This window comes from Mercenaria mercenaria, chromosome 13 (assembly GCF_021730395.1).
Source record: "Mercenaria mercenaria strain notata chromosome 13, MADL_Memer_1, whole genome shotgun sequence".
Lineage (NCBI taxonomy): Eukaryota > Metazoa > Mollusca > Bivalvia > Venerida > Veneridae > Mercenaria > Mercenaria mercenaria.
In genome coordinates this window covers 63568495-63591539 of record NC_069373.1, presented here as the reverse complement: position 1 = coordinate 63591539, position 23045 = coordinate 63568495, and the positions used below count along the sequence as shown (strand labels likewise).

Here is a 23045-nt window from a genome sequence, read left to right as displayed (position 1 = left end):
TCCAATCATCCTATTAAGTTTCAAGATTCTGGGTCAAGTGGTTCTCCAGTTATTGACTGGAAAGTGTTTTCTATGTTCAGCTCCCTGTAACTTTGACCTTTGGCGGAGTGAACCCCCACAAACAATACAGGTCACCTACTCTGTAATTCCTATCTCTCTATGAAGTTTGAAGGTTCTAGGTCAAATGGTCCTCAAGTTATAAACTGGAAATGGATTTCAATTTTCTATCCACTGCAACCTAGACCTTTAATAGAGTGACCCCAAAATCAATAGGGGCTATCTACTCTGCATGTCCAATCATCCTATGAAGTTTCAACATTCTCGGTCAAGTGGTTCTCAAGTTACTGACTGGAAATTGTTTTCCATGTTCAGGCCCCTGTGATCTTGACCTTTAATGGAGTGACCCCAAAATCAATAGGGGTCATCTCCTCTGCATGACCAATCATTCTATGGAGTTTCAACATCCCGAGTCAGGTGGTTCTCAAACTGAACAGAAATGGTATTCTATGTGTCCTTGACCTTTAATAGGGTGACCCCAAAATCAATAGGGGTCAACCTCTCTGCATGTCCAATCATCCTATGAAGTTTCAGCATTCTGGGTCAAGTGGTTCTCAAATTATTGATTGGAAATGGTTTTCAATGTTCAGGCCCCTGTGACCTTGACCTTTAACAGAGTGACCCCAAAATCAATAGGGCTCATCTACTCTGCAAGACCAATCAGCCTATGATGTTTCAACATTCTCGGTCAAGTGGTTCTCAAATTAATGACCGGAAATGGTTTTCAATGTTCAGGCCCCTGTGACCTTGACCTTTAACAGAGTGATCCCAAAATCAATAGGGTTCATCTACTCTGCATGACCAATCATCCTATGAAGTTTCAACATTCTGGGTCAAGTGGTTCTCAAGTTATTGATTGGAAATTGTTTTCCATGTTCAGGCCCCTGTGATCTTGACCTTTGATGGAGTGACCCCAAAAGCAATAGGTGTCGTCTTCTCCATAAGCCCTACTACTCTATGAAGTTTGAAGATTCTAGGTCAAATGGTTCTCCAGTTATTGATCGGAAATGAAGTGTGATGTACGGAAGGACGGACTGACGAACAGACAGGGCAAAAACAATATGTCTCCCCCAAACTGGGGGGGGAGACATAATAAAATTACATGGTAATTTAAAAGTTGTTTTTTTCTGTATATTTCTGTGTCAGCCAAAAAAATGCATAAACATAAGAAACAAGAGGGCCATCTTGGCCCTAGGTCGCTCACCTGAGAAACACACCATAACAGTGTAAACATGTTTGAACTAGTTATTTCATGGAAAAAAATATTCTGACCAACTATCATTAAAATATGAGCAAAAAGTTTTGTTTTTTTATTTGACCTAGTGACCTAGCTTTTGACCCCAGATGACCCATATTCAAGCTTGACCTAGATTTCATCAAGGCTATCATTCTGACCAAATTTCATGAAGATCAATTGAAAAATACAGCCTCGATCGCATACACAAGGTTTTTCTTTTATTTGACCTAGTGACCTAGTTTTTGAACCCAGACTACCCATATTCGCATTTGATCTAGATTTCATCAAGGCAACCATTCTGACCAAATTTTATGAAAATCCAGTGTAAAATGCAGCCCCTATTGCATACAGGAGGATTTTCCTAGATTTGACCTAGTGACCTACGGTAGTTTTTAAACCCAGATGACCTATATTCGAACTTGATCTAGATTTAATCAAGGCTATCATTCTGAAAAAGAAATCATGTAGATCAGGTGAAAAGTACAGCCTCTATTGCATACACAAGGTTTTTCTTTGATTTTACCTAGTGACCTACTTTTTGAACCCAGATGACCCATATTCAAATTCTATCTAGATTTCATCAAGGCAATCATGCTGACTTAATTTCAGGAAGATCAATTGAAAAATACAGCCTCTATCACATACACAAGGTTTTCCTTTGATTTGAACTAGTGACCTACTTTTTGAACCCAGATGACCCATTTTTGCAACTGGCCTAGATTTCGTCAATGCAATCATTTTGACCAAGTTTCATGAAGATCAACTGAAAAATACATCCTCTATCGCAAACACAAGGTTTTTCTTTGATTTGATCTAGTGACCTACTTTTTTAACCCAGATGACCCATTTTCAAACTCGGTCTAAATTTCATTTAGGTTATCATTCTGACTTAACTTCAGGAAGATTAATTGAAAAATACAGCCTCTATTGCATACACAAGGTTTTCCTTTGATTTGACCTAGTGACCTAGTTTTTGACCCCAGATGACCCATTTTCGAACTTGGCCTAGATTTCATCAAGGTAATCATTCTGACCAACATTCATGAAGATTATTTAAAAAAACAGCCTCTATTGTATACACAAGGTTTTTCTTTGACCTAGTGACCTAGTTTTTGACCCCAGATATCCCATTTTCGAACTCGGCCTAGATTTTATCAAGGTTATCATTCTGACCAAATTTCATGAAGATTAATTGAAAAATACAGCCTCTATCGCATACACAAGGTTTTTCTTTGATTTGACCTAGTGACCTAGTTTTTGATCCCAGATAACCCATTTTCAAACTCAGCCTAGATTTCATCAAGGCAATCATTCTGACCAAATTTCATGAAGATCAGTTGAAAAATACAGCCTCTATCACATACACAAGGTTTTTCTTTTATTTGACCTAGTGACCTAGTTTTTGACCCCAGATAACCCATTTTCAAACTCAGCCTAGATTTCATCAAGGCAATCATTCTGACCAAATTTCATGAAGATCAGTTGAAAAATACAGCCTCTATCACATACACAGGTTAAATGTTGACAGACGACAGACAGACAGACGACGGACGCCAGACATCCAGCAATCAGAGAAACTCACCTGAGCAAAATTTGATCATAATTTTTAAATATTTTTACCCGTGATGTCCCCTAAAAAGGACCAGGCGAAACAATTACAGTGATGCTAAATACCAAGTTTGATGAAGATCATCAAAAAGTTCATTAGAAGAAGTCATTGGAAGGTTTTTTCTATTTTCAGCTCCCGAAGCCCCAAAAATGGGCCAAATGGGAGAGGACTTTTCATTAATGCTTAGACCTTGTCCAGCCATCAGAATAAGTCATTTTAAGGTATTACTATCTGTAGCTCTTGAGGCCAAACATCCTCACCTGACAAAAACTGGGACGAGACCTTACAATGATGCTAGAGAACAAGTTTGTTAAAGATCCATTCAGCTGTTCATCAGTTGGAGCTGTTTAAATTTAAGGTATATATGATTTTCTTTTTATTTTTAGCTCTGGTGGTCCCTAGTAAGTGCCCTCATTTAAACATAATTAGACAAGAGGACCAAGATGGTCCTGAATCGCTCACCTATCCCCACATGACCCAGTGTTGAACTGAGTACGACGTCGTTATTTCTATTATTTGACACAGTGACCTAGTTTTTGAGCACATGTGACCTAGATATCATCAAGATAAAAAATTCTGACCAATTTTCATGAAGATCCATTGAAAAATATGACCTCTAGAGAGGTCACAAGGTTTTTCTATTATTTGACCTAATGACCTAGTTTTTGAAGGCACCTGACCCACTTCTGAATCTGACCTAGATATGATCAAGGTGAACATTCTGACTAATTTTCATGCAGATCCATTGAGAAATATGGCCTCTAGAGAGGTCACAAGGTTTTTCTATTTTTAGACCTACTGACCTAGTTTTTGACCGCACGTGACCCAGTTTCGAACTTGGCCTAGATATCATCAAGAGGAACATTCTGATAAATTTTCATGAAGATCCATTGAGAAACATGGCCTCTAGAGACGTCACAAGGTTTTTCTATTTTTCAACCTACTGGCCTAGTTTTTGACCGCACATAACCCAGTTTCAAACCTAACCTAGATATTATCAAGGTGAACATTCTCACCAATTTTCATGAAGATCCATTGAGAAATATGGCCTCTAGAGAGGTCACAAGGTTTTTCTATTTTTAGACCTACTGACCTAGTTTTTGACTGCATGTGACCCAGTTTCGAACTTGACCTAGATATAATCAAGGTGAACATTCTGACCAATTTTCATGAAGATCCATTGAGAAATATGGCCTCTAGAGAGGTCACAAGGTTTTTCTATTTTTAGACCTACTGACCTAGTTTTTGACCCCACATGACCCAGTTTCAAACTTGACCTAGATATCATCAAGGTGAACATTCTGACCAATTTTCATGAAGATCCATTGAGAAATATGGCCTCTAGAGAGGTCACAAGGTTTTTCTATTTTTAGACCTACTGACCTAGTTTTTGACCCCACGTGACCCAGTTTCGAACTTGACCTAGATATCATCAAGGTGAACATTCTGACCAATTTTCATGAAGATCCATTGAGAAATATGGCCTCTAGAGAGGTCACAAGGTTTTTCTATTTTTAGACCTACTGACCTAGTTTTTGACCCCACGTGACCCAGTTTCGAACTTGACCTAGATATCATCAAGGTGAACATTCTGACCAATTTTCATGAAGATCTCATGAAAAATATGGCCTCTAGAGAGGTCACAAGGTTTTTCTATTTTTAGACCTACTGACCTAGTTTTTGACCGCACATGACCCAGTTTCGAACTTGACCTAGATATCATCAAGATGAACATTCTGACCAACTTTCATAAAGATCCCATGAAAAATGTGACCTCTAGAGTGGTCACAAGCAAAAGTTTACGCACGAACGCACGCACGCACGCATGGACGGACGGACGACGGACGCCACGCGATCACAAAAGCTCACCTTGTCACTTTGTGACAGGTGAGCTAAAAACTGGGAGAAGACCTTATAATGACGCTACAGACCATGTTCGATAAAGATCCGTCAAGTGATTCAAGACACAGACACTTGGGGCTCGGACCTCCACACACCCCATTCTCTTCTGCCCCTGGTTAAGTTTAGCCAATATATTTTAGCATTTCACCATGTATTAAACATATGTGACGATCATAAAACGCATTTTGTAACATTTCAGCGTGTTTTTAAAAAATGTATTTTTACCATCAATGCTCTCAGTACTACAAGATATGCAACATCGCACGAAGAATGGGAACACTTGCTTGCGCTGGACCCTCGCTTTGTGTAGCGCATGTCATAAACCGGGAACCAAAATTGTTACTCTTACGGCTATGTTAAACCAGATCATCACTTCTTTATGTAAACAAACCTCGTGTAACACGTGCTGAAGCAATAATCCGGTATAATGCAGTTGAAACGGTATCAATTTTGGTACCCGGCAACGGTATGGGCAGTTCAAAGCAGGGATCTATTCGCAAGGAAGTGTTCCATAGAATTTAGAAAGATTGATTTATATTATTTATTGATTTCTCGTCGGAATACAAATGACAGTTGTCGGGACCGGTGTCATTTGACAGAATGGTAACAAATCTGACGATTGATACCAGTGATTCATTGGTAGGAGTTCATTTAAACGTTTAACTGGCTATTGTTTCCCTAGTGTTCGTGAGATGTTTCATATCTTGTAATATTGAGAGCATTGATGGTAAAAATGGATTTTTTAAAAACACGCTGAAATGTTACAAAATGCGTTTTATGATCGTCACCTATGCTCAATACATGGTAAAATGCTAAAATATATTGGCTAGACTTAACCAGGGGCGGAGGAGAATTGCGTGTGTGGAGGTCCGAACCCCAAGTGTCTGTGATTCAAGAGAAGTTGTTTAAGGTATTTCTATTTTTAGCTCTAGAGGACCCTAATAGGGGCCAAGTGCCTCGGTCTAAACAAATTTGGGAGAGGACCTTCAAATAATGCTACAGACCAAGTATGACAAAGATCCATCACGTGGTTCAAATTTAATTAAATGTATTTTCATGTTTGTATAGCTGCCCTCAAAAGGTGCCTAAAATGGTTTCCTCAATTTCAATAAAATTCAGAAAGGACCTTAATATAATGATGCTAAAAACCAAGTTTGATGAAAATCCATCAAGGGGAACATGAGAAGAAGTCATTTAAGGGTATTTCAATTTTTAGCTCTAGCGGCCCCTAAAAGGAGCCAACTGCCTCCATTTGACTGAATTTTAAAGAGGACCTTACAATGAGGCTATAGACCAAGTTTGATGAGGATCCATCAGACAGTTCAAAAGTTTTTTCTACATTAAGCTCTGTCTTCCCCTGAAAAGGACCAAAGTGAACTATTTGAACAAAACTTGATAGAAGTCCATGCAAGGATGCTACTTACCAAGTTTGGTGTAATTCTGACTTGTAATTTCAGAGGAGGAGATGTGAAAATTCAAACAGGACGATGGAAGCCGGACCATCCACCTACACTAATAGAATGGAAATTCCATGCAACCAGGTATTCCATCAGTCTTATCACATGAAAATGTTTTAAGAAATTAAAATGAGCCGTGCCATGGGAAAACCAACATAGTGGGTGTGCGACAAGCATGGATCCAGACCAGCCTGCGCATCCGCGCAGTCTGGTCAGGCTCCAAGCTGTTCGCTTTTAAAGCCTATTGGAATTGGAGAAACTGTTAGTGAACAGCATGGATCCTGACCAGACTGCGCGGATGTGCAGGCTGGTCTGGATCCATGCTGGTCGCACAACCACTATGTTGGTTTTCCCATGGCACGGCTCAAATATAGGTGGCCTAGTGGTCTAGTGGTAACACTCTTGACTGTCAATCCAGAGGTCCAGAGTTCGAATCATGATCCAAGCCCTGAAATTTTCTGAGATGCTCTTGAGTGTCTCCCAACTACGGTAACTAAGAGGCCAGTACTGGTTCTTTCCAGGAAAGACAGCTTTGCATGTATCAGTACTATACACCTGGCATGTTAAAGAACCAGAATGTCTATTCACAAAGAGCCAGGCTAATCTAAGAGTGTTCTGGGGGCTTTTTGTCACTCTCTCCCTCTGGCCAGATCACTCTGTGTCTGTACCATAAAAGTTGAATTTGTTGTCCCGAGTGGCTGCCTTTGTGCTGCATGTAAAGTGCCTAATGAACTTGTTTACCATGAAAAAGGCACTTTATAAATCTGTTATAATATATATAATATATAAAATTAATGTCAATCTGAAAACATTAACACAATGCAAACAATTAACACTGCCAGGGATTACAGTAACATGGAAGGGTAAAAAATTGCCAGGTTTGATGAAGTGGATCAAATACATTTTGCAATATGAAAAACACATATCTGGAGGGACGGGCAGAAAGATGGAAAAGGGCAACTCTAAGTGCTCCCTGCCCTTGAAAAACTTTGACTTCACCCAGTAAATTGCAGACTCTCTTTATAGAAACACATTATATCACTTATTTTAAAATGTCTTTTTACATTAAAAAATGGATTCAAATAGCTTAAAATGACAAAATTATATCTAGGAAATGGCCTAAAATTTGCCAATATTCTCCAGATTTATGCTATAAATTGCAGACTTTCTTTATAAAATTTAAAAATAGAACAACTTATTGCCATATCTACGTCTTTCTGTATAAAAATGCTTTGTAAAAGGTGAATTATGTTTGGAAAAGAGTAAAAAAAAATGAATAATATTCAAGGACTATACTCATAACAGAACCGTTAATTTTTTCATAGAAAAAAGACTTATTTATAGTACGTTCAAATCATTAAGAACTAAATTTTTTCTACTAAGTACTGAAAATAATGCCTCTTGTAGTATGTAACTGTTTTGGCAGTAACTAAGTAAGGCCCCAGCCAGTGCTAAAACTCAGATAATGATAATACTAACAACACTGCAGAGGCTGCCTGAATAATTTTAGAATTTAACCCTTAGCCTGCTAAATTTCTAAAATGGACTAGTCCATCATTCAATTTGGGCAATACTATTTATTATTCAATGGGGTGTTCATTGAAAATTTACTGACTGAATAGTAAACAGTGCAGACCATAATTAACCTGTATGGATGGATGTGCAGGCTGGTCTTAGTCTGCACTGGTCACAAAAGTAGAACCAGTAACCCCATCAGGCTAAAGGTGAAGGAAATTTGGACATTGTCATGGTATTTGATTTTCTAAGAAATTAAACCTAAAACTATTTCTGACAGCCCAATTGTAATCTATTTCCGGATAAGTTGCTAATGCACTTCCGATAGCCAAGTTTATGCAAACACAATGAAGATTTTACAGTTATTAACTAAAACAAAATCTTGAAAAAGCAGAAAATCAATTTAACATGCTCAACAACACTACATTAATTTACTGAGTGATCAATTACAAAAGAGAAGTTCGACATCATTCAGTACTGACAGGGCAAATTGGGAAAATAAATTTTTGTCATGCTAAAAAAGATAGTACCCAATAATTTGCATCCTACTACTATGAAACAGATACTGGCATGATTCCTAACACCAAAATGCAATATCCATTGGCAATGCATTAGCCATATCTAGGAGAACTGATAAGGGATGTCCTGTGTAGTGCAACCACAGTATGCTTGTGGATTAAAGTTATTGTATCTGGAAGCAGGTAATCCTTTATAGATTACTAGGAATATTTTACTATTTAAAAAGGTACAGAAAAGGAGTAGTAACATTCTTTTTTTCAAGAGCATATTATGATATACAATATTATAGCATGGTACCATTCAATGGTAAAAAAGTATTCCATTTCAGCTCTTCAAGCATTTACTAAATAATAACTCCAAACTTATACTGTAAAAGCAGAAATTTTCGCGAGGGTTTAATTTTCGCTATATTCACGAGACACTACATCTCGCGAAAATTAATCCTCGCAAAAAATGTTCACCATTAGTATAATTCAAATTCAAGTAGGATACCATTTTCACAAGTTCGCGAATATTAAACCTCGCGAACGTACTCAAAATTTCAAATTCGCGAAATTTTGACCAAGCGAAAATATGTGCTTTTACAGTATTAGACACATAAGAAATAAACAACAATTTCTACAGGCAATTAGCCATAGGGCATAAAAAAAAAATTGTTCATTTCCGGTATCCCGACCTACCCTAAATTTTTGGCCCGACCTAAATGTTTTTATTGCCTTGGAGAAAACTGTTTACAACTTTTTGACAAAAAGTTGCAAAACTGCACTTCTTCTGCTTTAAACATGGTCAGTGATGTTATAAATCAACTTACTGATGCTCTAAAGTTATAACCCTCTTATTTGTATTCATTTTTTGACACAAAAATAATTTCCGAAAAAACCCACTTAATAAAAAAAATTCAAAAAAAAATTTTTTCTGACCTACCTACCCTAATTTTTTTCAGCATGTTACCAGAAACAAAGAATTTTTTTTTTTAGGCCTGGACAGTTTTTTATACCCATATAGCATTTACCAAGGGTTTGTTTCAATAAATAATATGAGGAATGTAAAATAAAACTTTAATAATTTTTTTTTTTCTGCAACAAGAAATGAAAAATAATTTTTCAAACAAACTTTAACAGATGAAACAGTAATAAAAAATCTCAGTTCACCTTACAGACTGTTATTTTAGGCATGTAGAAATGGTGACTCGCCTTTCTTATAAGAAATTAAAGATTCCTAAGTGAAGAGAAAGTGACTGTACATGACAGACCTAACCTAACCTAACCACTAAGCAATGAGGGCCTTTTTAACATTTTAACATTACTTCTCAGAATTCTCATTTGGACTTTTAGTGACACCATTTAATGTGACAGTAATAATACTAACATCACACAAACTTTTACTATGGTGTTCTGTTAGGGCCATTACAGTTTCCCCACTTCACCTTGTTGGCTCACAAAAAAGTATCATCATTGCAGTTTCACATCATAGTGTTGTAAATTTGCAATTAGGATATATATATTTATATATAATACCTGATCTATATAGCCCTCTTTTCGTGATTTAAAACATGCTCAAAGGCGCTTTTCACAGGATGAAGGCAGTCTTGCAATAATACAGTGTAAAAACAAGTTGCAACAAGAGCTGGGGTGAGTAGTATAGCTCTCCACATTCTCCGAATAGTCAAGCTAAAAATGTGATATTGATATCAATGAAGCCATTGCACTTTATGCCATATTATCTGTTGCCTTGAACAAAATCTAGAGGGCTGAAACAATGATGGCCCAAACAGAACTGTAACTATATCAGGAAGCCATACCTCTGGTTAAATATGGAAATTTGGTGTATGTTCTGGGGAGATGCCTGCCCCACTCATGAATGAAATACATTTTTTGTAACCTGTAAAACTTACTATTTTATCAAAAGCTGATAAGTCGCTACATGATCTAAATTGACTTAACCTTAACCCATGCCTTAGAACTCCAATAGCACACTCCTGTGTTCTATAAATAGAACATACAGCAGGTATATCATAATGCAATGCGCGAATTGTGGACAAGGGAGCGTCTTCTATGTATTACGAATCATTTACAATCTGAGTAAACTTCGAAAGGAATTTAAACAAGAGCTGTCACTAATGGTGACATATGCCCCCGCAGCACCTTGACCTTTGACCTGGTGACCTTGACCTTTGACCTGTTGACCCCAAAGTCAGTAGGGGTGGTGTACTCAATAAATACTATCAGCATGTGAAGTTTGAAGGTCCTGGGTGAAGTGGTTCACGAGTAAAGTGCCTTCATGCAAAAAGTTAACGTTGGCCCCTGTGACCTTGACCTTTGAACTGGTGACCCCAAAGTCAGTAGGGGTGGTGGTCTCATAAAGTACTATCAGCACGTAAAGTTTGAAGGTCCTGGGTGAAGTGGTTTGCGAGTAAAGTGCCTTCATGCAAAAAGTTAACGTTGGCCCCTGTGACCTTGACCTTTGACCTGGTGACCCCAAAGTCAGTGTGAGTGGTGTACTCAATAAGTACTATCAGCATGTGAAGTTCGAAGGTCCTGGGTGCAGTGGTTCACGAGTAAAGTGCCTTCATGCAAAAAGTTAACTTTGGCCCCTGTGACCTTGACCTTTGACCTGGTGACCCCAAAGTCAGTAGGGGTGGTGTACTCAATAAGTACTATCAGCATGTGAAGTTTGAAGGTCCTGGGTGAAGTGGTTCGCGAGTAAAGTGCCTTCATGCAAAAAATTAATGTTGGCCCCTGTGACCTTGACCTTTGACCTGGTGACCCCAAAGTCAGTAGGGGTGGTGTACTCAATAAGTACTATCAGCATACGAAGTTTGAAGGTCCTGGGTGCAGTGGTTCACTAGTAAAGTGCCTTCATGAAAAAAGTTAACATTGGCCCCTGTGACCTTGACCTTTGATCTGGTGACCCCAAAGTCAGTAGGGGTGGTATACTCAATAAGTACTATCAGCATGTGAAGTTTGAAGGTCCTGGGTGCAGTGGTTCGCGTGTAAAGTGCCGTCATGCAAAAAGTTAACGTTGTGACGAACGAACTAACGAACGAACGAACAGACGGACAGTTGAAAAATAATATGCCTCCCTTCGGGGGCATAACAAAATAACATGCCACCTGTATAAAATTGTCGCACCAGTTAACAGAATAAATATTAGAGATGAAACAATAACTAATTAAAGAAATATATTGGAACGAATGTAGGAAATATACAAAATATACAGACCTATTGTTTTAACAGGACGATTCAAAACAAGGTACTGTTAAAAAGTATGTTGCATGCACATTATCCCATATTCTGCAATAATAATACTAAACTTTTGCATTACAATATTTTGCGAATTCGACATGCCGAAGAGCACTTGTGGTTAAAACATTTATTGCTAAATCATTTTGATTCATAACGTTTAAAGAACATTACCAGCACAATTAAAGTCATTACTAAATGTATTTCATTTTAAACTACTGATTCACACAACACAAGATGCAAACTTGATTATGTTAACAATGAGGTGGTTGAGATGTCAGCTGTGGTCGGTGTCCGTCAAACATTTCCTTGTAGTGAAAATACATATTTATGCATGATTTGGTAGAAATAAAAATGGATTTGCTTTAGATTAGCAACATATTTTATCAGACAACATCTTGATATTACTACCAAATTCAAATATCTGCATATGTCACTCTAAGGGGTCATTTGTTATAAAACACAACATATGTATATCACAGAGTTGTTAATTGTTTCAACGAAGAACTTAACATGTCCGAGTCCCGTGCTATTTTTAGATAGCAGACTTTATCGGTGACGTCACAGATCCTTACATATGGGAGAGTGCTATTATATCAATTATCACCATTTTATAATAAAATACTCTGAAAACACATGATGACAGCTTGTTTGGTTTCTTTTGTATCCAGTATGTAGCACAGCAAGCTAGTGCTTTATCTTTGCTTTGATGTAATAAATGGTTTTATGATGTTAGAGATTACAGAAACACTTGTAATGCAATATGCTTTATGCTTTTTTCTCATCACTGATAAATACATTACCATCATAAAAGATGCCAGACATTCAGGGCACTACAGTTACTGTCTGAGCTTGCAGAAGTAAATACTGTCTCAGCTTGTAAAATAATTATATACTACCTTAAAATTAATTGACTGATTTCAATGAAATCTTGTTCCAATCATGCCCTCTCACAGAGATAGGTTACTTTTTCATTGCACTGATAAACAAGAGCTCGTCGAACACGAAATGCCCCCTTGATGCATTCAGTAATTGCACAAGGAACAGAAATTATATGCTCACTGTAAACAAAAGTTCTACCATTCTGGTTTAATCTGACCTTGACCTTTAACCTATTAACCTAACAAGAGATTACAGAGTGATCTTGGCGCCATCCACTGAGCCATTTTTGAATGCTCCAAATTTCAAGACTAGCTCAAGGTCAAAATCAATGTCAAATTTCATTTTGTTACAAAACAATGTGTATGTGGTCCAAATTTGAAAGCTGTGGCTTGAGAAATGTAAAAGTAGGTCACTAGATCAATTTCAAGGTCAAAGTTCATTTAGGTAGACAGAACTATGCATGTGCTTCAAATCTGAAGGCTGTAGCTTGAGAAATGTGAAAGTAGGTAATAGGTAAAAAATCAATGTCAAATTCCAATTCAGAACACAAAAATATGCATGCAGTCCAAATTTGAAGCCTGTAGCTTGAGAAATGTGAAAGTAGGTCACTATGTCAATCTCAAGATCAAAGTTCATTTCGGTACACAAAACTATGCATGTGGTTCAAATTTGAAGGCTGTAGCTTGAGAAATGTGAAAGTAGGTCACTTGGTCAAAATCAAAGTAAAATTTTATTTCGGAACACAAAACTATGCAAGTGGTCCAAATTTGAAGCCTGTACCTTCAGAAATGTGAAAGTAGGTCACTAGATCAATCTCAAGATCAAAGTTCATTTCAGTACACAAAACTATGCTTGTGGTTCAAATTTGAAGGCTGTAGCTTGAGAAATGTGAAAGTAGGTCACCAGGTCAAAATCAAGGTCAACTCATGCCAAGGTTCATCTTGCCACTCATAACTATACATGTGGTCCAAATTTGAATGATGTAAGTTATGGACATGAAGGTTCTAAGTTTTTCCCTATATAAGTCTATATGAACCATATGACCCCTGGGGCGGGGCCATATTTGATCCTAGAGGGATTATTTGAACAAACTTGGTAGAGAACCACTAAATGATGCTACATTACAAAATATCAAAGCCATAGTCTTTGTGGTTTGGACAAGAAGACTTTCAAAGTTTTTCCCTATATAAGTCTATGTAAACCATGTGACCCCCAGGGCAGAGCCATATTTGACCCTAGGGAATAATTTGAACAATCTTAGTAGAGGATCACTAGATGATGTCATATACAAAATATCAAAGCCCTAGGCCCTGTGGTTTTGGACAAGAGGTTTTTCAAAGTTTTTTCCTCTATAAGTCTATATAAACCATGTGACCCCCGGGGAAATAATCTGAACAATCTTGGTAGAGGACCACTAGATTTTGCTACCTATGGTTTTGGACAAGATCAGAAACCATTTTAACTGTTCCTGGCCAATGTGACCTTGACCTTTGATCTAATGACCTCAAAATCAATAGAGGTCATCTGCTGGTCATGGCCAACCTAACTATCAATTTTCCTGACACTAGGCCCAAGCGTTCTAGAGTTATTGCCTGGAAACCATTTTACTGTTCCTGGTCACTGTGACCTTGACCTTTAACATACTGACCTCAAAATCAATAGGGGTCATCAGCTGGTCATGACCAACCTCCCTATCAACTTTCGTGACCCTAGGCCTAAGCGTTTTTGAGTTATCATCCAGAAACCGTTTTACTGTTCAGGGTCACTGTGACCTTGACCTTTAACATACTGACCTCAAAATCAATAGGGGTCATCTGCTGGTCATTACCAACCTCCCTATCAACTTTCATGATCCTAGGCCCAAGTGTTCTTGAGTTATCATCCGGAAACCGTTTTACTATTCAGGGTCACTGTGACCTTGACCTTTGACATACAGACCTCAAAATCAATAGGGTTATCTGCTGGTGATGATCAACCTCCCTATCAACTTTCATGATCCTAGGCCCAAGCGTTCTTGAGTTATCATCCGGAAACGGATTGGTCTACATTCCGACCGACCGACCGACATCTGCAAAACAATATACCCCTCCTTCTTCGAAGGGGGGCATAAAAATAGACAAAATTAGGATTGACAAATGGTGTTCATTCAATAATTTCACTCTATACTCTATAAACAGATTGTTTCCTTTGTGTAAAGGAGGCTTAGTGTACGTCACTTTATAGTATGTTCAAATAGTTTAGAGCTGTATCTTTTTGGTTAAGTACAGAAAATAATGCCTCTAATTCCTGAAGGATGTAAATCTTTTCACAGTAACTAAGCAAAGCGCCAGTCAGTGCTAAAGCTGGATATAGTAATAATACTAATGACACTGCTGATGTTGCCCAACTAATTTTAGATTTTAACATTTAAAGCCTGCTAAATTTCTAAAATGGACTGGTCATTCATTCAATTATATGTTCGAATAGTTTAGAGCTGTATGTTTTTGGTTAAGTCCAGAAAATAATGCCTCTAATGTCTGAGGTGTAACTGTTTCTGCAGTAATTAAGCAAAGTGCCAGCCAATGCTAAACTGGATATAGTAATAATACTAATGACACTTCTGATGTTGCACAACTAATTTTAGATTTTAACATCTAAAGCCTGCCAAATTTCTAAAATGGACTGGTCCATCATTCAATTTGAGTAATACCATTTATTATTCAAAGATTCAGGAAATTTGGACATTGTCATCGTATCTAATTTTCTAAACAAGAGGGCCAAGATGGCCCTAGATCGCTCACCTAAGAAACAAACCATAACAGTGTAAAACATGCTTGACCTAGTGATTTCATGGAAACAAATATTCTGACCAATTTTCATTAAGATTGTACCAAAAAATTGGTCTCTTAAGATAAAACAAGCATTTTCTTAGATATGACCTAGTTCTTGACCCTAGATGACCCATGTTCAAACTTGACCTAGATTTTATCAAGGCAAAGAGCTATAAAAATAAATAGATTGGCAACTTGAAAGGCATATAGAGCAAACCTCACCAACCTCCCGTGACAAAAAAACGAGATCTTGTTTACCAGAAGTGGCGCTTTCTCCACGCGCCATTTTGTATGCGAAAGCAATTATTCATCGGTAAAATAATTATCACCGTATGACCACGCTTCTTTCGATGGCAAAAAAAACGTGTACTTCATGTCTTAAGACCATTTCACATTAAACTAATTTTGTTTTAGAAGCAAACATGTATTTTAAATGTAGTTTTAAAGGTACAAATTGTAACTCCATGCTCGCCGATGTTTGTTTTTAGTAAGATAACGCTGAATCACCCTCTGACACGAGCTCACGCGAGATTACAGCCAGTTGCCATTCTGTGTATTTTATACTTCTTTGATCAAGGCAATCATTCTGATCAAAATTCATGAAGATCAATTGAAAAATACAGCCTCTATCATATACACAAGTTTTTTCTTTGATTTGACCAAGTGACCTAGTTTTTGACCTCAGATGACCCATATTCAAATTCGAAATAGATTTCATTAAGGCAATCATCCTGACCAAATTTCATAAAAATCAATTGAAAAAAACAGTCGATATCGCACACACAAGATTTTACTTTAATTTGACCTAGTGACCTAGTTTTTGACCTCAGATAACCCATATTCAAACTCAACCTAGATTTCATCAAGGCAATCACTCTGACCAAATTTCATGAAGATCAATTGAAAAATACATCCTCTATTGCATACACAATGTTTTTCTTCGATTTGACCTAGTGACCTAGTTTTTGACCCAAAATGACCCATTTTCGAACTCGGCCTAGATTTTATCAAGGTAATCATTCTGGCTAAACTTCATGAAGATCACTTGAAAAATACAGCCTCTATTGCATACACAAGCTTCTTCTTTGATTTGACCTAGTGACCTAGTTTTTTGTCCCCAGATGACCCATTTTTGAACTTGGTCTAAATTTCATCAAGGTTTTCATTCTGACCAAAATTCATGAAGATCAATTGAAAAATACAGCCTCTATCGCATACACAATGTTTTCCTTGATTTGACCTAGTAACCTAGTTTTTGACCCCAGATGACCCATTTTCGAACTCGGCCTAGATTTCATCAAGGTTATCATTCTGACTAAAATTCATGAAGATCAATTGAAAAATACCGCCTCTATCGCATACACAATGTTTTTCTTTGATTTGACCTAGTGACCTAGTTTTTGACCCGAGATGACCCATTTTCGAACTCGGCCTAGATTTCATCAAGGTTATCATTCTGACCAATATTCATGAAGAATAATTGAACAAGAGATCACAGAGTGATCTTGGCGCCCACCAATGTGTCATTTTTGTGTGTTCCAAATTTCAAGACTTACTGACTAGCTCAAGGTCAAATTTCATTTCCGTACACAACACTGTGCATGTGGTCTAAATTCGAAAGCTGTAACTTGAGAAATGTGAAAGTAGGTCACTAGATCAATTTCAAGGACAAAGTTCTTTGTACACAAAACTATGCATGTGCATCAATTTTGAAGACTGTAGTTTGAGAAATTTGAAAGTAGGTCACTAGGTCAATCTTACGGTCAAAGTTTATTTCGGTACACAAAACTATGCAAGTGGTCCAAAGTTGAAGGCTGTAGCTTGAGAAATGAGAAAGTAGGTCACTAGGTCAAAATCAAGGTCAAATTTCACTTCACAACACAAATCTATGCATGTGGTCCAAATCTGAAGCCTGTTCCTTCAAAAATGTGAACGTAGGTCACTAGGTCAATATCAAGGTCAAAGTTTGTTTCAGTACACAATCCTATTCATGTGGTCTAAATTTGAAGCCTATAGCTACAGAAATCTGAAAGTAGGTCACGAGGTCAATCTTAAGGTCAAAGTTCATTTCGGTACACAAAACTATGCAAGTGGTCCAAATTTGAAGGCTGTAGCTTGAGAAATGTGAAAGTAGGTCACTAGGTCAAAATCAAGGTCAAATTTTATTTCAGAATACAAAACTATGCATGTGGTCCAAATTTAAAGCCTGTACCTTCAAAAATGTGAAAGTAGGTCACTAGGTCAATGTAAAGGTCAAAGTTTGTTTCGGTACACAAAACCATGCATGTGGTCCAAATTTGAAGGCTGTAGCTTGAGAAATGTGAAAGTTGGTCACTAGGTCAAAATCAAGGTCAAATTTTATTTCGGAATACAGAACTATGCATGTGGTCCAAATTTGAAGCCTGTACCTACAAAAATGTGAAAGTAGGTCACTAGGTCGATGTAAAGGTCAAAGTTTGTTTCGGTACAATTACCATGCAGGTGGTCCAAATTTGAAAGCTGTAGCTTGAGAAATGTGAAAGTAGGTCACTGGGTCAAAATCAAGGTCAAATTTCATTTCGGAACACGAAATTATGCATGTGGTCCAAATTTGAAGCATGTACCTTCAAAAATGTGAAAGTAGGTCACTAGGTCAATGTCAAGGTCAAAGTTTATTTCAGTGTACAAAACTATGCATGTGGTCCAAATTTGAAGGTTGTAGCTACAGAAATGTGAAAGTAGGTCACTAGGTCAAAATCAAGGTCAACTCATGTCAAGGTTCATCTTGCCACTCAAAACCATACATGTGGTCCAAATCTGAATGTTGTAGGTTATTGACAAGAAGTTTTTATAAGCTTTTCCCTATATAAGTCTATATGAACCATGTGATCCCCAGTGCGGGGCCATATTTGACCCTAGGGGGATAATTTTAACAAACTTGGTAGAGAACCACTAGACGATGCTACATTACAAATATCAAAGCCCTAGGCTTTGTAGTTTGGACAAGAAGATTTTCAAAGCTTTTCCCTATATAAGTCTATGTAAACCATGTGACCCCTGGGGCGGGTCCATATTTGACCCTAGGGGGATAATTTGAACAATCTTGGTTGAAGACCACTAGATGATGTCACATACAAAATATCAAAGCCCTAGGCCCTGTGGTTTTGGACAAGAGGTTTTTCAAAGTTTTTCCCTATATAAGTCTATATAAACCATGTGACCCCCGAGGCGGGGCCATATTACACCCCAGGGAAATAATTTGAATCATATTGGTAGAAGACCACTAGATGATGCTTCATACCAAATATCAAAGCCCTAGGCTCTGTGGTTTGGGGCAAGAAGATTTTCAAAGTTTTTCCCTATATAAATCTATGTAAATTATAGAAATAAACAAAGGGCCATAACTTACTAAAAATTTGTTGAACCAGTCTGATTTTCAGGGGGACACAACTAGGGTACCAATACATCATTCTGACAAAGTTTGGATAAAATCCCCCTGGTAGTTTCTGAGGAGATGCAATAACAAGAAATTGTTAATGGAAGGACGGACGGAATGACGGACGGACGGACGGACGACAGACCACGGACGCAGAGTGATTTGAATAGCCCACCATCTGATGATGGTGGGCTAAAAATACAGCCTCTATCGCATACACAAGGTTTTTCTTTGATTTGACCTAGTGACCTAGTTTTTGACCCCAGATGACCCATTTTCGAACTCTGCCTAGATTTCATCAAGGCAATCATTCTGACCAATATTCATGAAGATCAATTGAAAAATACCCCCTCTATCGCATACACAAGGTTTTTATTTGATTTGACCTAGTGACCTAGTTTTTGATCCGAGATGACCCATTTTCGAACTCGGCCTAGATTTCATCAAGGTTATCATTCTGACCAATATTCATGAAGAATAATTGAAAAATACAGCCTCTATCGCATACACAAGGTTTTTCTTTGATTTGTCCTAGTGACCTAGTTTTTGACCCCAGATGACCCATTTTCGAACTCAGCCTAGATTTCATCAAGGCAATCATTCTGACCAATATTCATGAAGATCAATTGAAAAATACAGCCTCTATCGCATACACAAGGTTTTTCTTTGATCTGACCTAGTGACCTAGTTCTTGACCCGAGATGATCCATTTTTGAACTAATCCTAGATTTCATCAAGGTTATCAGTCTGACCAACATTCATGAAGTTTAATTGAAAAATACAGTCTCTATCGCATACACAAGCTAAATGTTGACAGACAGCAGACGACAGACAACGGACGACAGACGCCGGACATCGAGCGATCAGAAAAACTCACCTGAGCATTGCTCAGGTGAGCTAAAGAACAAAGAGCTGTCTCCATAGGATGACACATGCCCCCGATGGCACTTTGAATGAATAGTTATGGCCGATGTTAGAGTTTAGGACCTTTGACCTACGGACCTGGGTCTTGCATGCGACACATTGTCTTACTGTGGTACACATTCATGCCCAATAATTTTAAATTCCATGCATGAATGACAAAGATATGGACCGGACACGCCCATCAATGCACTATCATGAAATATGACCTTTGAGCTACGGACCTGGGTCTTGCGCACGACACGTCGTCTTACTGTGGTACACATTCATGCCAAGTTATTTGAAAATCCATCCATGGATGACAAAGATATGGACCGGACACGAATGCACTATCATGAAATATGACCTTTAACGTCTAAGCGTGACCTTGACCTTTGAGCTACGGACCTGGGTCTTGCGCGCGACACATTGTCTTACTGTGGTACACATTCATGCCAAGTTATTTGAAAATCCATCCATGGATGACAAAGATATGGACCAGACACGAATGCACTATCATGAAAAATGACCTTTAACGTCTAAGTGTGACCTTGACCTTTGAGCTACGGACCTGGGTCTTGCGCGCGACATGTTGTCTTACTGTGGTACACATTCATGCCAAGTTATTTGAAAATCCATCCATGGATGACAAAGATATGGACCGGACACGAAAATTGCGGTCAGACCGACAGACGGTTCAAAAACTATATGCCTCCCTTCGTGGGCATGATAAAACTAACCATTTCTGACAGCACAAATGTAATCTATTTCCGGATAAGTTGCTAATGCACTTCCGATAGCAAAGTTTATGCAAACACAATGAACATTATACAGTTATTAACTAAAACAAGATGGCCATGATGGCCCTATATCGCTCACCTGTTATCATTGCACTTAAGGACAAGAAGGTCCTAAGAAAAAATATCTAAGTCCAAAGGACAGGAACAACAAAGGAAAGAAATTTAACCAAAAGAAAAAAAAATTCTAACAAGGCACAGATATGTCAAAAAACACCTAAAAATTTGAGGTACCATCCATGTTTACTACAGAAAAGTGGTCTCGGTTTTTCCCTACTGCCAATAATAAAAAGCTAAAAATAAGCTATTTATAGTAACGTAAAAGGGAAGAAATAAAAAAGAAAATTATTGTAAGTGAACAAAAGAAGGATCTGCCAAATAAATCTTTGACATAAATGAAATTTCAGATCAGTATCTTCATTAGTAACAGAGATATACCCATTTTAATTTGAAATAAAGGGAGGTAATTTGACATAAAATCAGTCCATAGTTATCTACCCTGATTGGCTCAATCCAACTAATGACAATAATGAAATTTCAAATAAGTGCTATAAGTACTTACTGATATAAATCCATTTTGATTACAATCAGGGGAGGTAATCAAATATAAAATAACTCTGGAATCTACGATTGGATCTGATTTATCATGGAATCCAAGATTTATTGTTGTTGAAGATATTTTGGATCAAATAAAACCATAAATGAAGTCTCTATATGGCTGCAAAAGCCAAAATAGCCAATTTTGGACATTTAAGGGGCCATACCTCTGGAACCCGTTGATGGAATCTGGCCAGTTAAGAAAGGAACCAAGATCTTGTGGTGATACAAGTTGTGTGCAAGTTTGGTTAAAATCAAATCATAAATGAAGCTGCTATTGTGCAGACAAGGTCAAAATAGCTAATTTTGGCCCTTTCAGGGGCCACTACTCTGGAACCTATTAAGGGATCTGGCCGGTTCAATAAAGGAACTGAGATCTTATGGCAACACAAGTTTTGTGCAAGTTTGATTAAATTCAAATCACAAGAAACGCGGCAATGCCACGAAACCAGGTTTTCAACACTTTTCATAAGAATAAACAAGAGTGCCAGAATGTCACAATATACGCCGGTCACAGCAAATTTCTTTACTCTAGAAACTGTATTTGCAGATGTAATTTTAATTTTGTGGTTGTTTAGTAATCATTGTAATTCTTTTGTTTTTCTAAGTCCACAAAAAAACTCCTTACCAGGTAGAGATAAAATACACCTAAAATTAGAAAGTAACAACTATGTTGTAACACAGAAAAGTGGTCTTGGTTTTTCCCTACGGTCAATTATAAAAAAGTTACAATATAAGTTATTTATAGTAAGTTATTTATAGTAACAACTAAGGGAAGTTAATCTTAAAAAAAAAAATAAAAAAAATACAAAAAAAAAATTGTAAGTCCACACAGAAATCCTTACCAGGTAGAGATTGGTCAAAACACACCTCAAAATTGGATGTAACATGCATGTTGTACTACAGAAAAGTGGTCTCGATTTTTCCCTACGTCTAGTAATGAAAAAGTTACAATATAAGCTATTTAAAGTAACAACAAAGGGAAGTAATTCTAAAGAAGGGAACTGCGCAAGAAACTTCGTCTCATGATGGTGTATAATTGTGCCAAGTTACATCAAAATCCCTCTATGCATGAAGAAGATATGCTCCGGACAAAGTTTTCATTCTTGTATCTTTTGACCTCTAAGTGTGACCTTGACCTTAGACCTAGGGACCTGGTTCTTGCGCAAGACACTCCGTCTCATGATGGTGAACAATTGTGCCAATTTTCATCAAAATCCCTCCATGCATGTAGAAGATATGCTAACCCTAACCCTAACCCTATTTTTAGTAACAATGACCTTGACCTTGATCCCAGAAACCCCAAAATCAATCCCAGCCTTTGTCTTGATATAAGCTACATACATACCAAGTTTTATTCAAATATCTTTACCGAAACAAAAGTTATTGACCGGAAACCCTTTATCTATTTTAAGTAACAGTGACCTTGACCTTGACCCCAGAAACCCCAAAATCAATAAGCTACATACATACCAAGTTTTATTCAAATATCTTTACCGAAACAAAAGTTATTGACCGGAAACCCTTTTTCTATTTTAAGTAACAGTGACCTTGACCTTGACCCAGAAACCCCAAAATCAATCCCAGCCTTTGTCTTGATATAAGCTACATACATACCAAGTTTTATTCAAATATCTTTACCGAAACAAAAGTTATTGACCGGAAACACCAGTTTGACGCCGCCGCCGCCCGCCCGCCCGACCGACATCTACCCCAATCTAATAACTCAGGTTTTCGTTGAAAACCTGGTTAATAAATGAAGCTGCTATTGTGCAGACAAGGTCAAAATAGCTAATTCTGGCCCATTCAGGGGCTGTAACTCTTTTTTTGTTTGTTTGTTTTGGGTTTAACGCCGTTTTTCAACAGTATTTCAGTCATGTAACGGCGGGCAGTTAACCTAACCAGTGTTCCTGGATTCTGTACCAGTACAAACCTGTTCTCCGCAAGTAACTGCCAACTTCCCCACATGAATTATCAGAGGTGGAGGACTAATGATTTCAGACACAATGTCGTTTATCAAATAGTCACGGAGAACATGCGCCCCGCCCGAGGATCGAACTCGCGACCCCGCAATCCGTAAACCAACGCTCTTACCTACTGAGCTAA

At 37.7% G+C, this 23045-nt stretch overlaps 2 protein-coding genes across 2 annotated transcripts in view; one reads left to right on the top strand and one right to left on the bottom strand.

The window, feature by feature from the left end:
- Window positions 1-23045, top strand: part of LOC123528520 (EF-hand calcium-binding domain-containing protein 12-like) — a 239675-nt gene that overhangs the window by 136577 nt on the left and 80053 nt on the right. The gene's annotated exons all lie outside the window — the stretch shown is intronic.
- Window positions 1-23045, bottom strand: part of LOC123528524 (mitochondrial inner membrane protease subunit 2-like) — a 195137-nt gene that overhangs the window by 108831 nt on the left and 63261 nt on the right. The window lies entirely within an intron of this gene.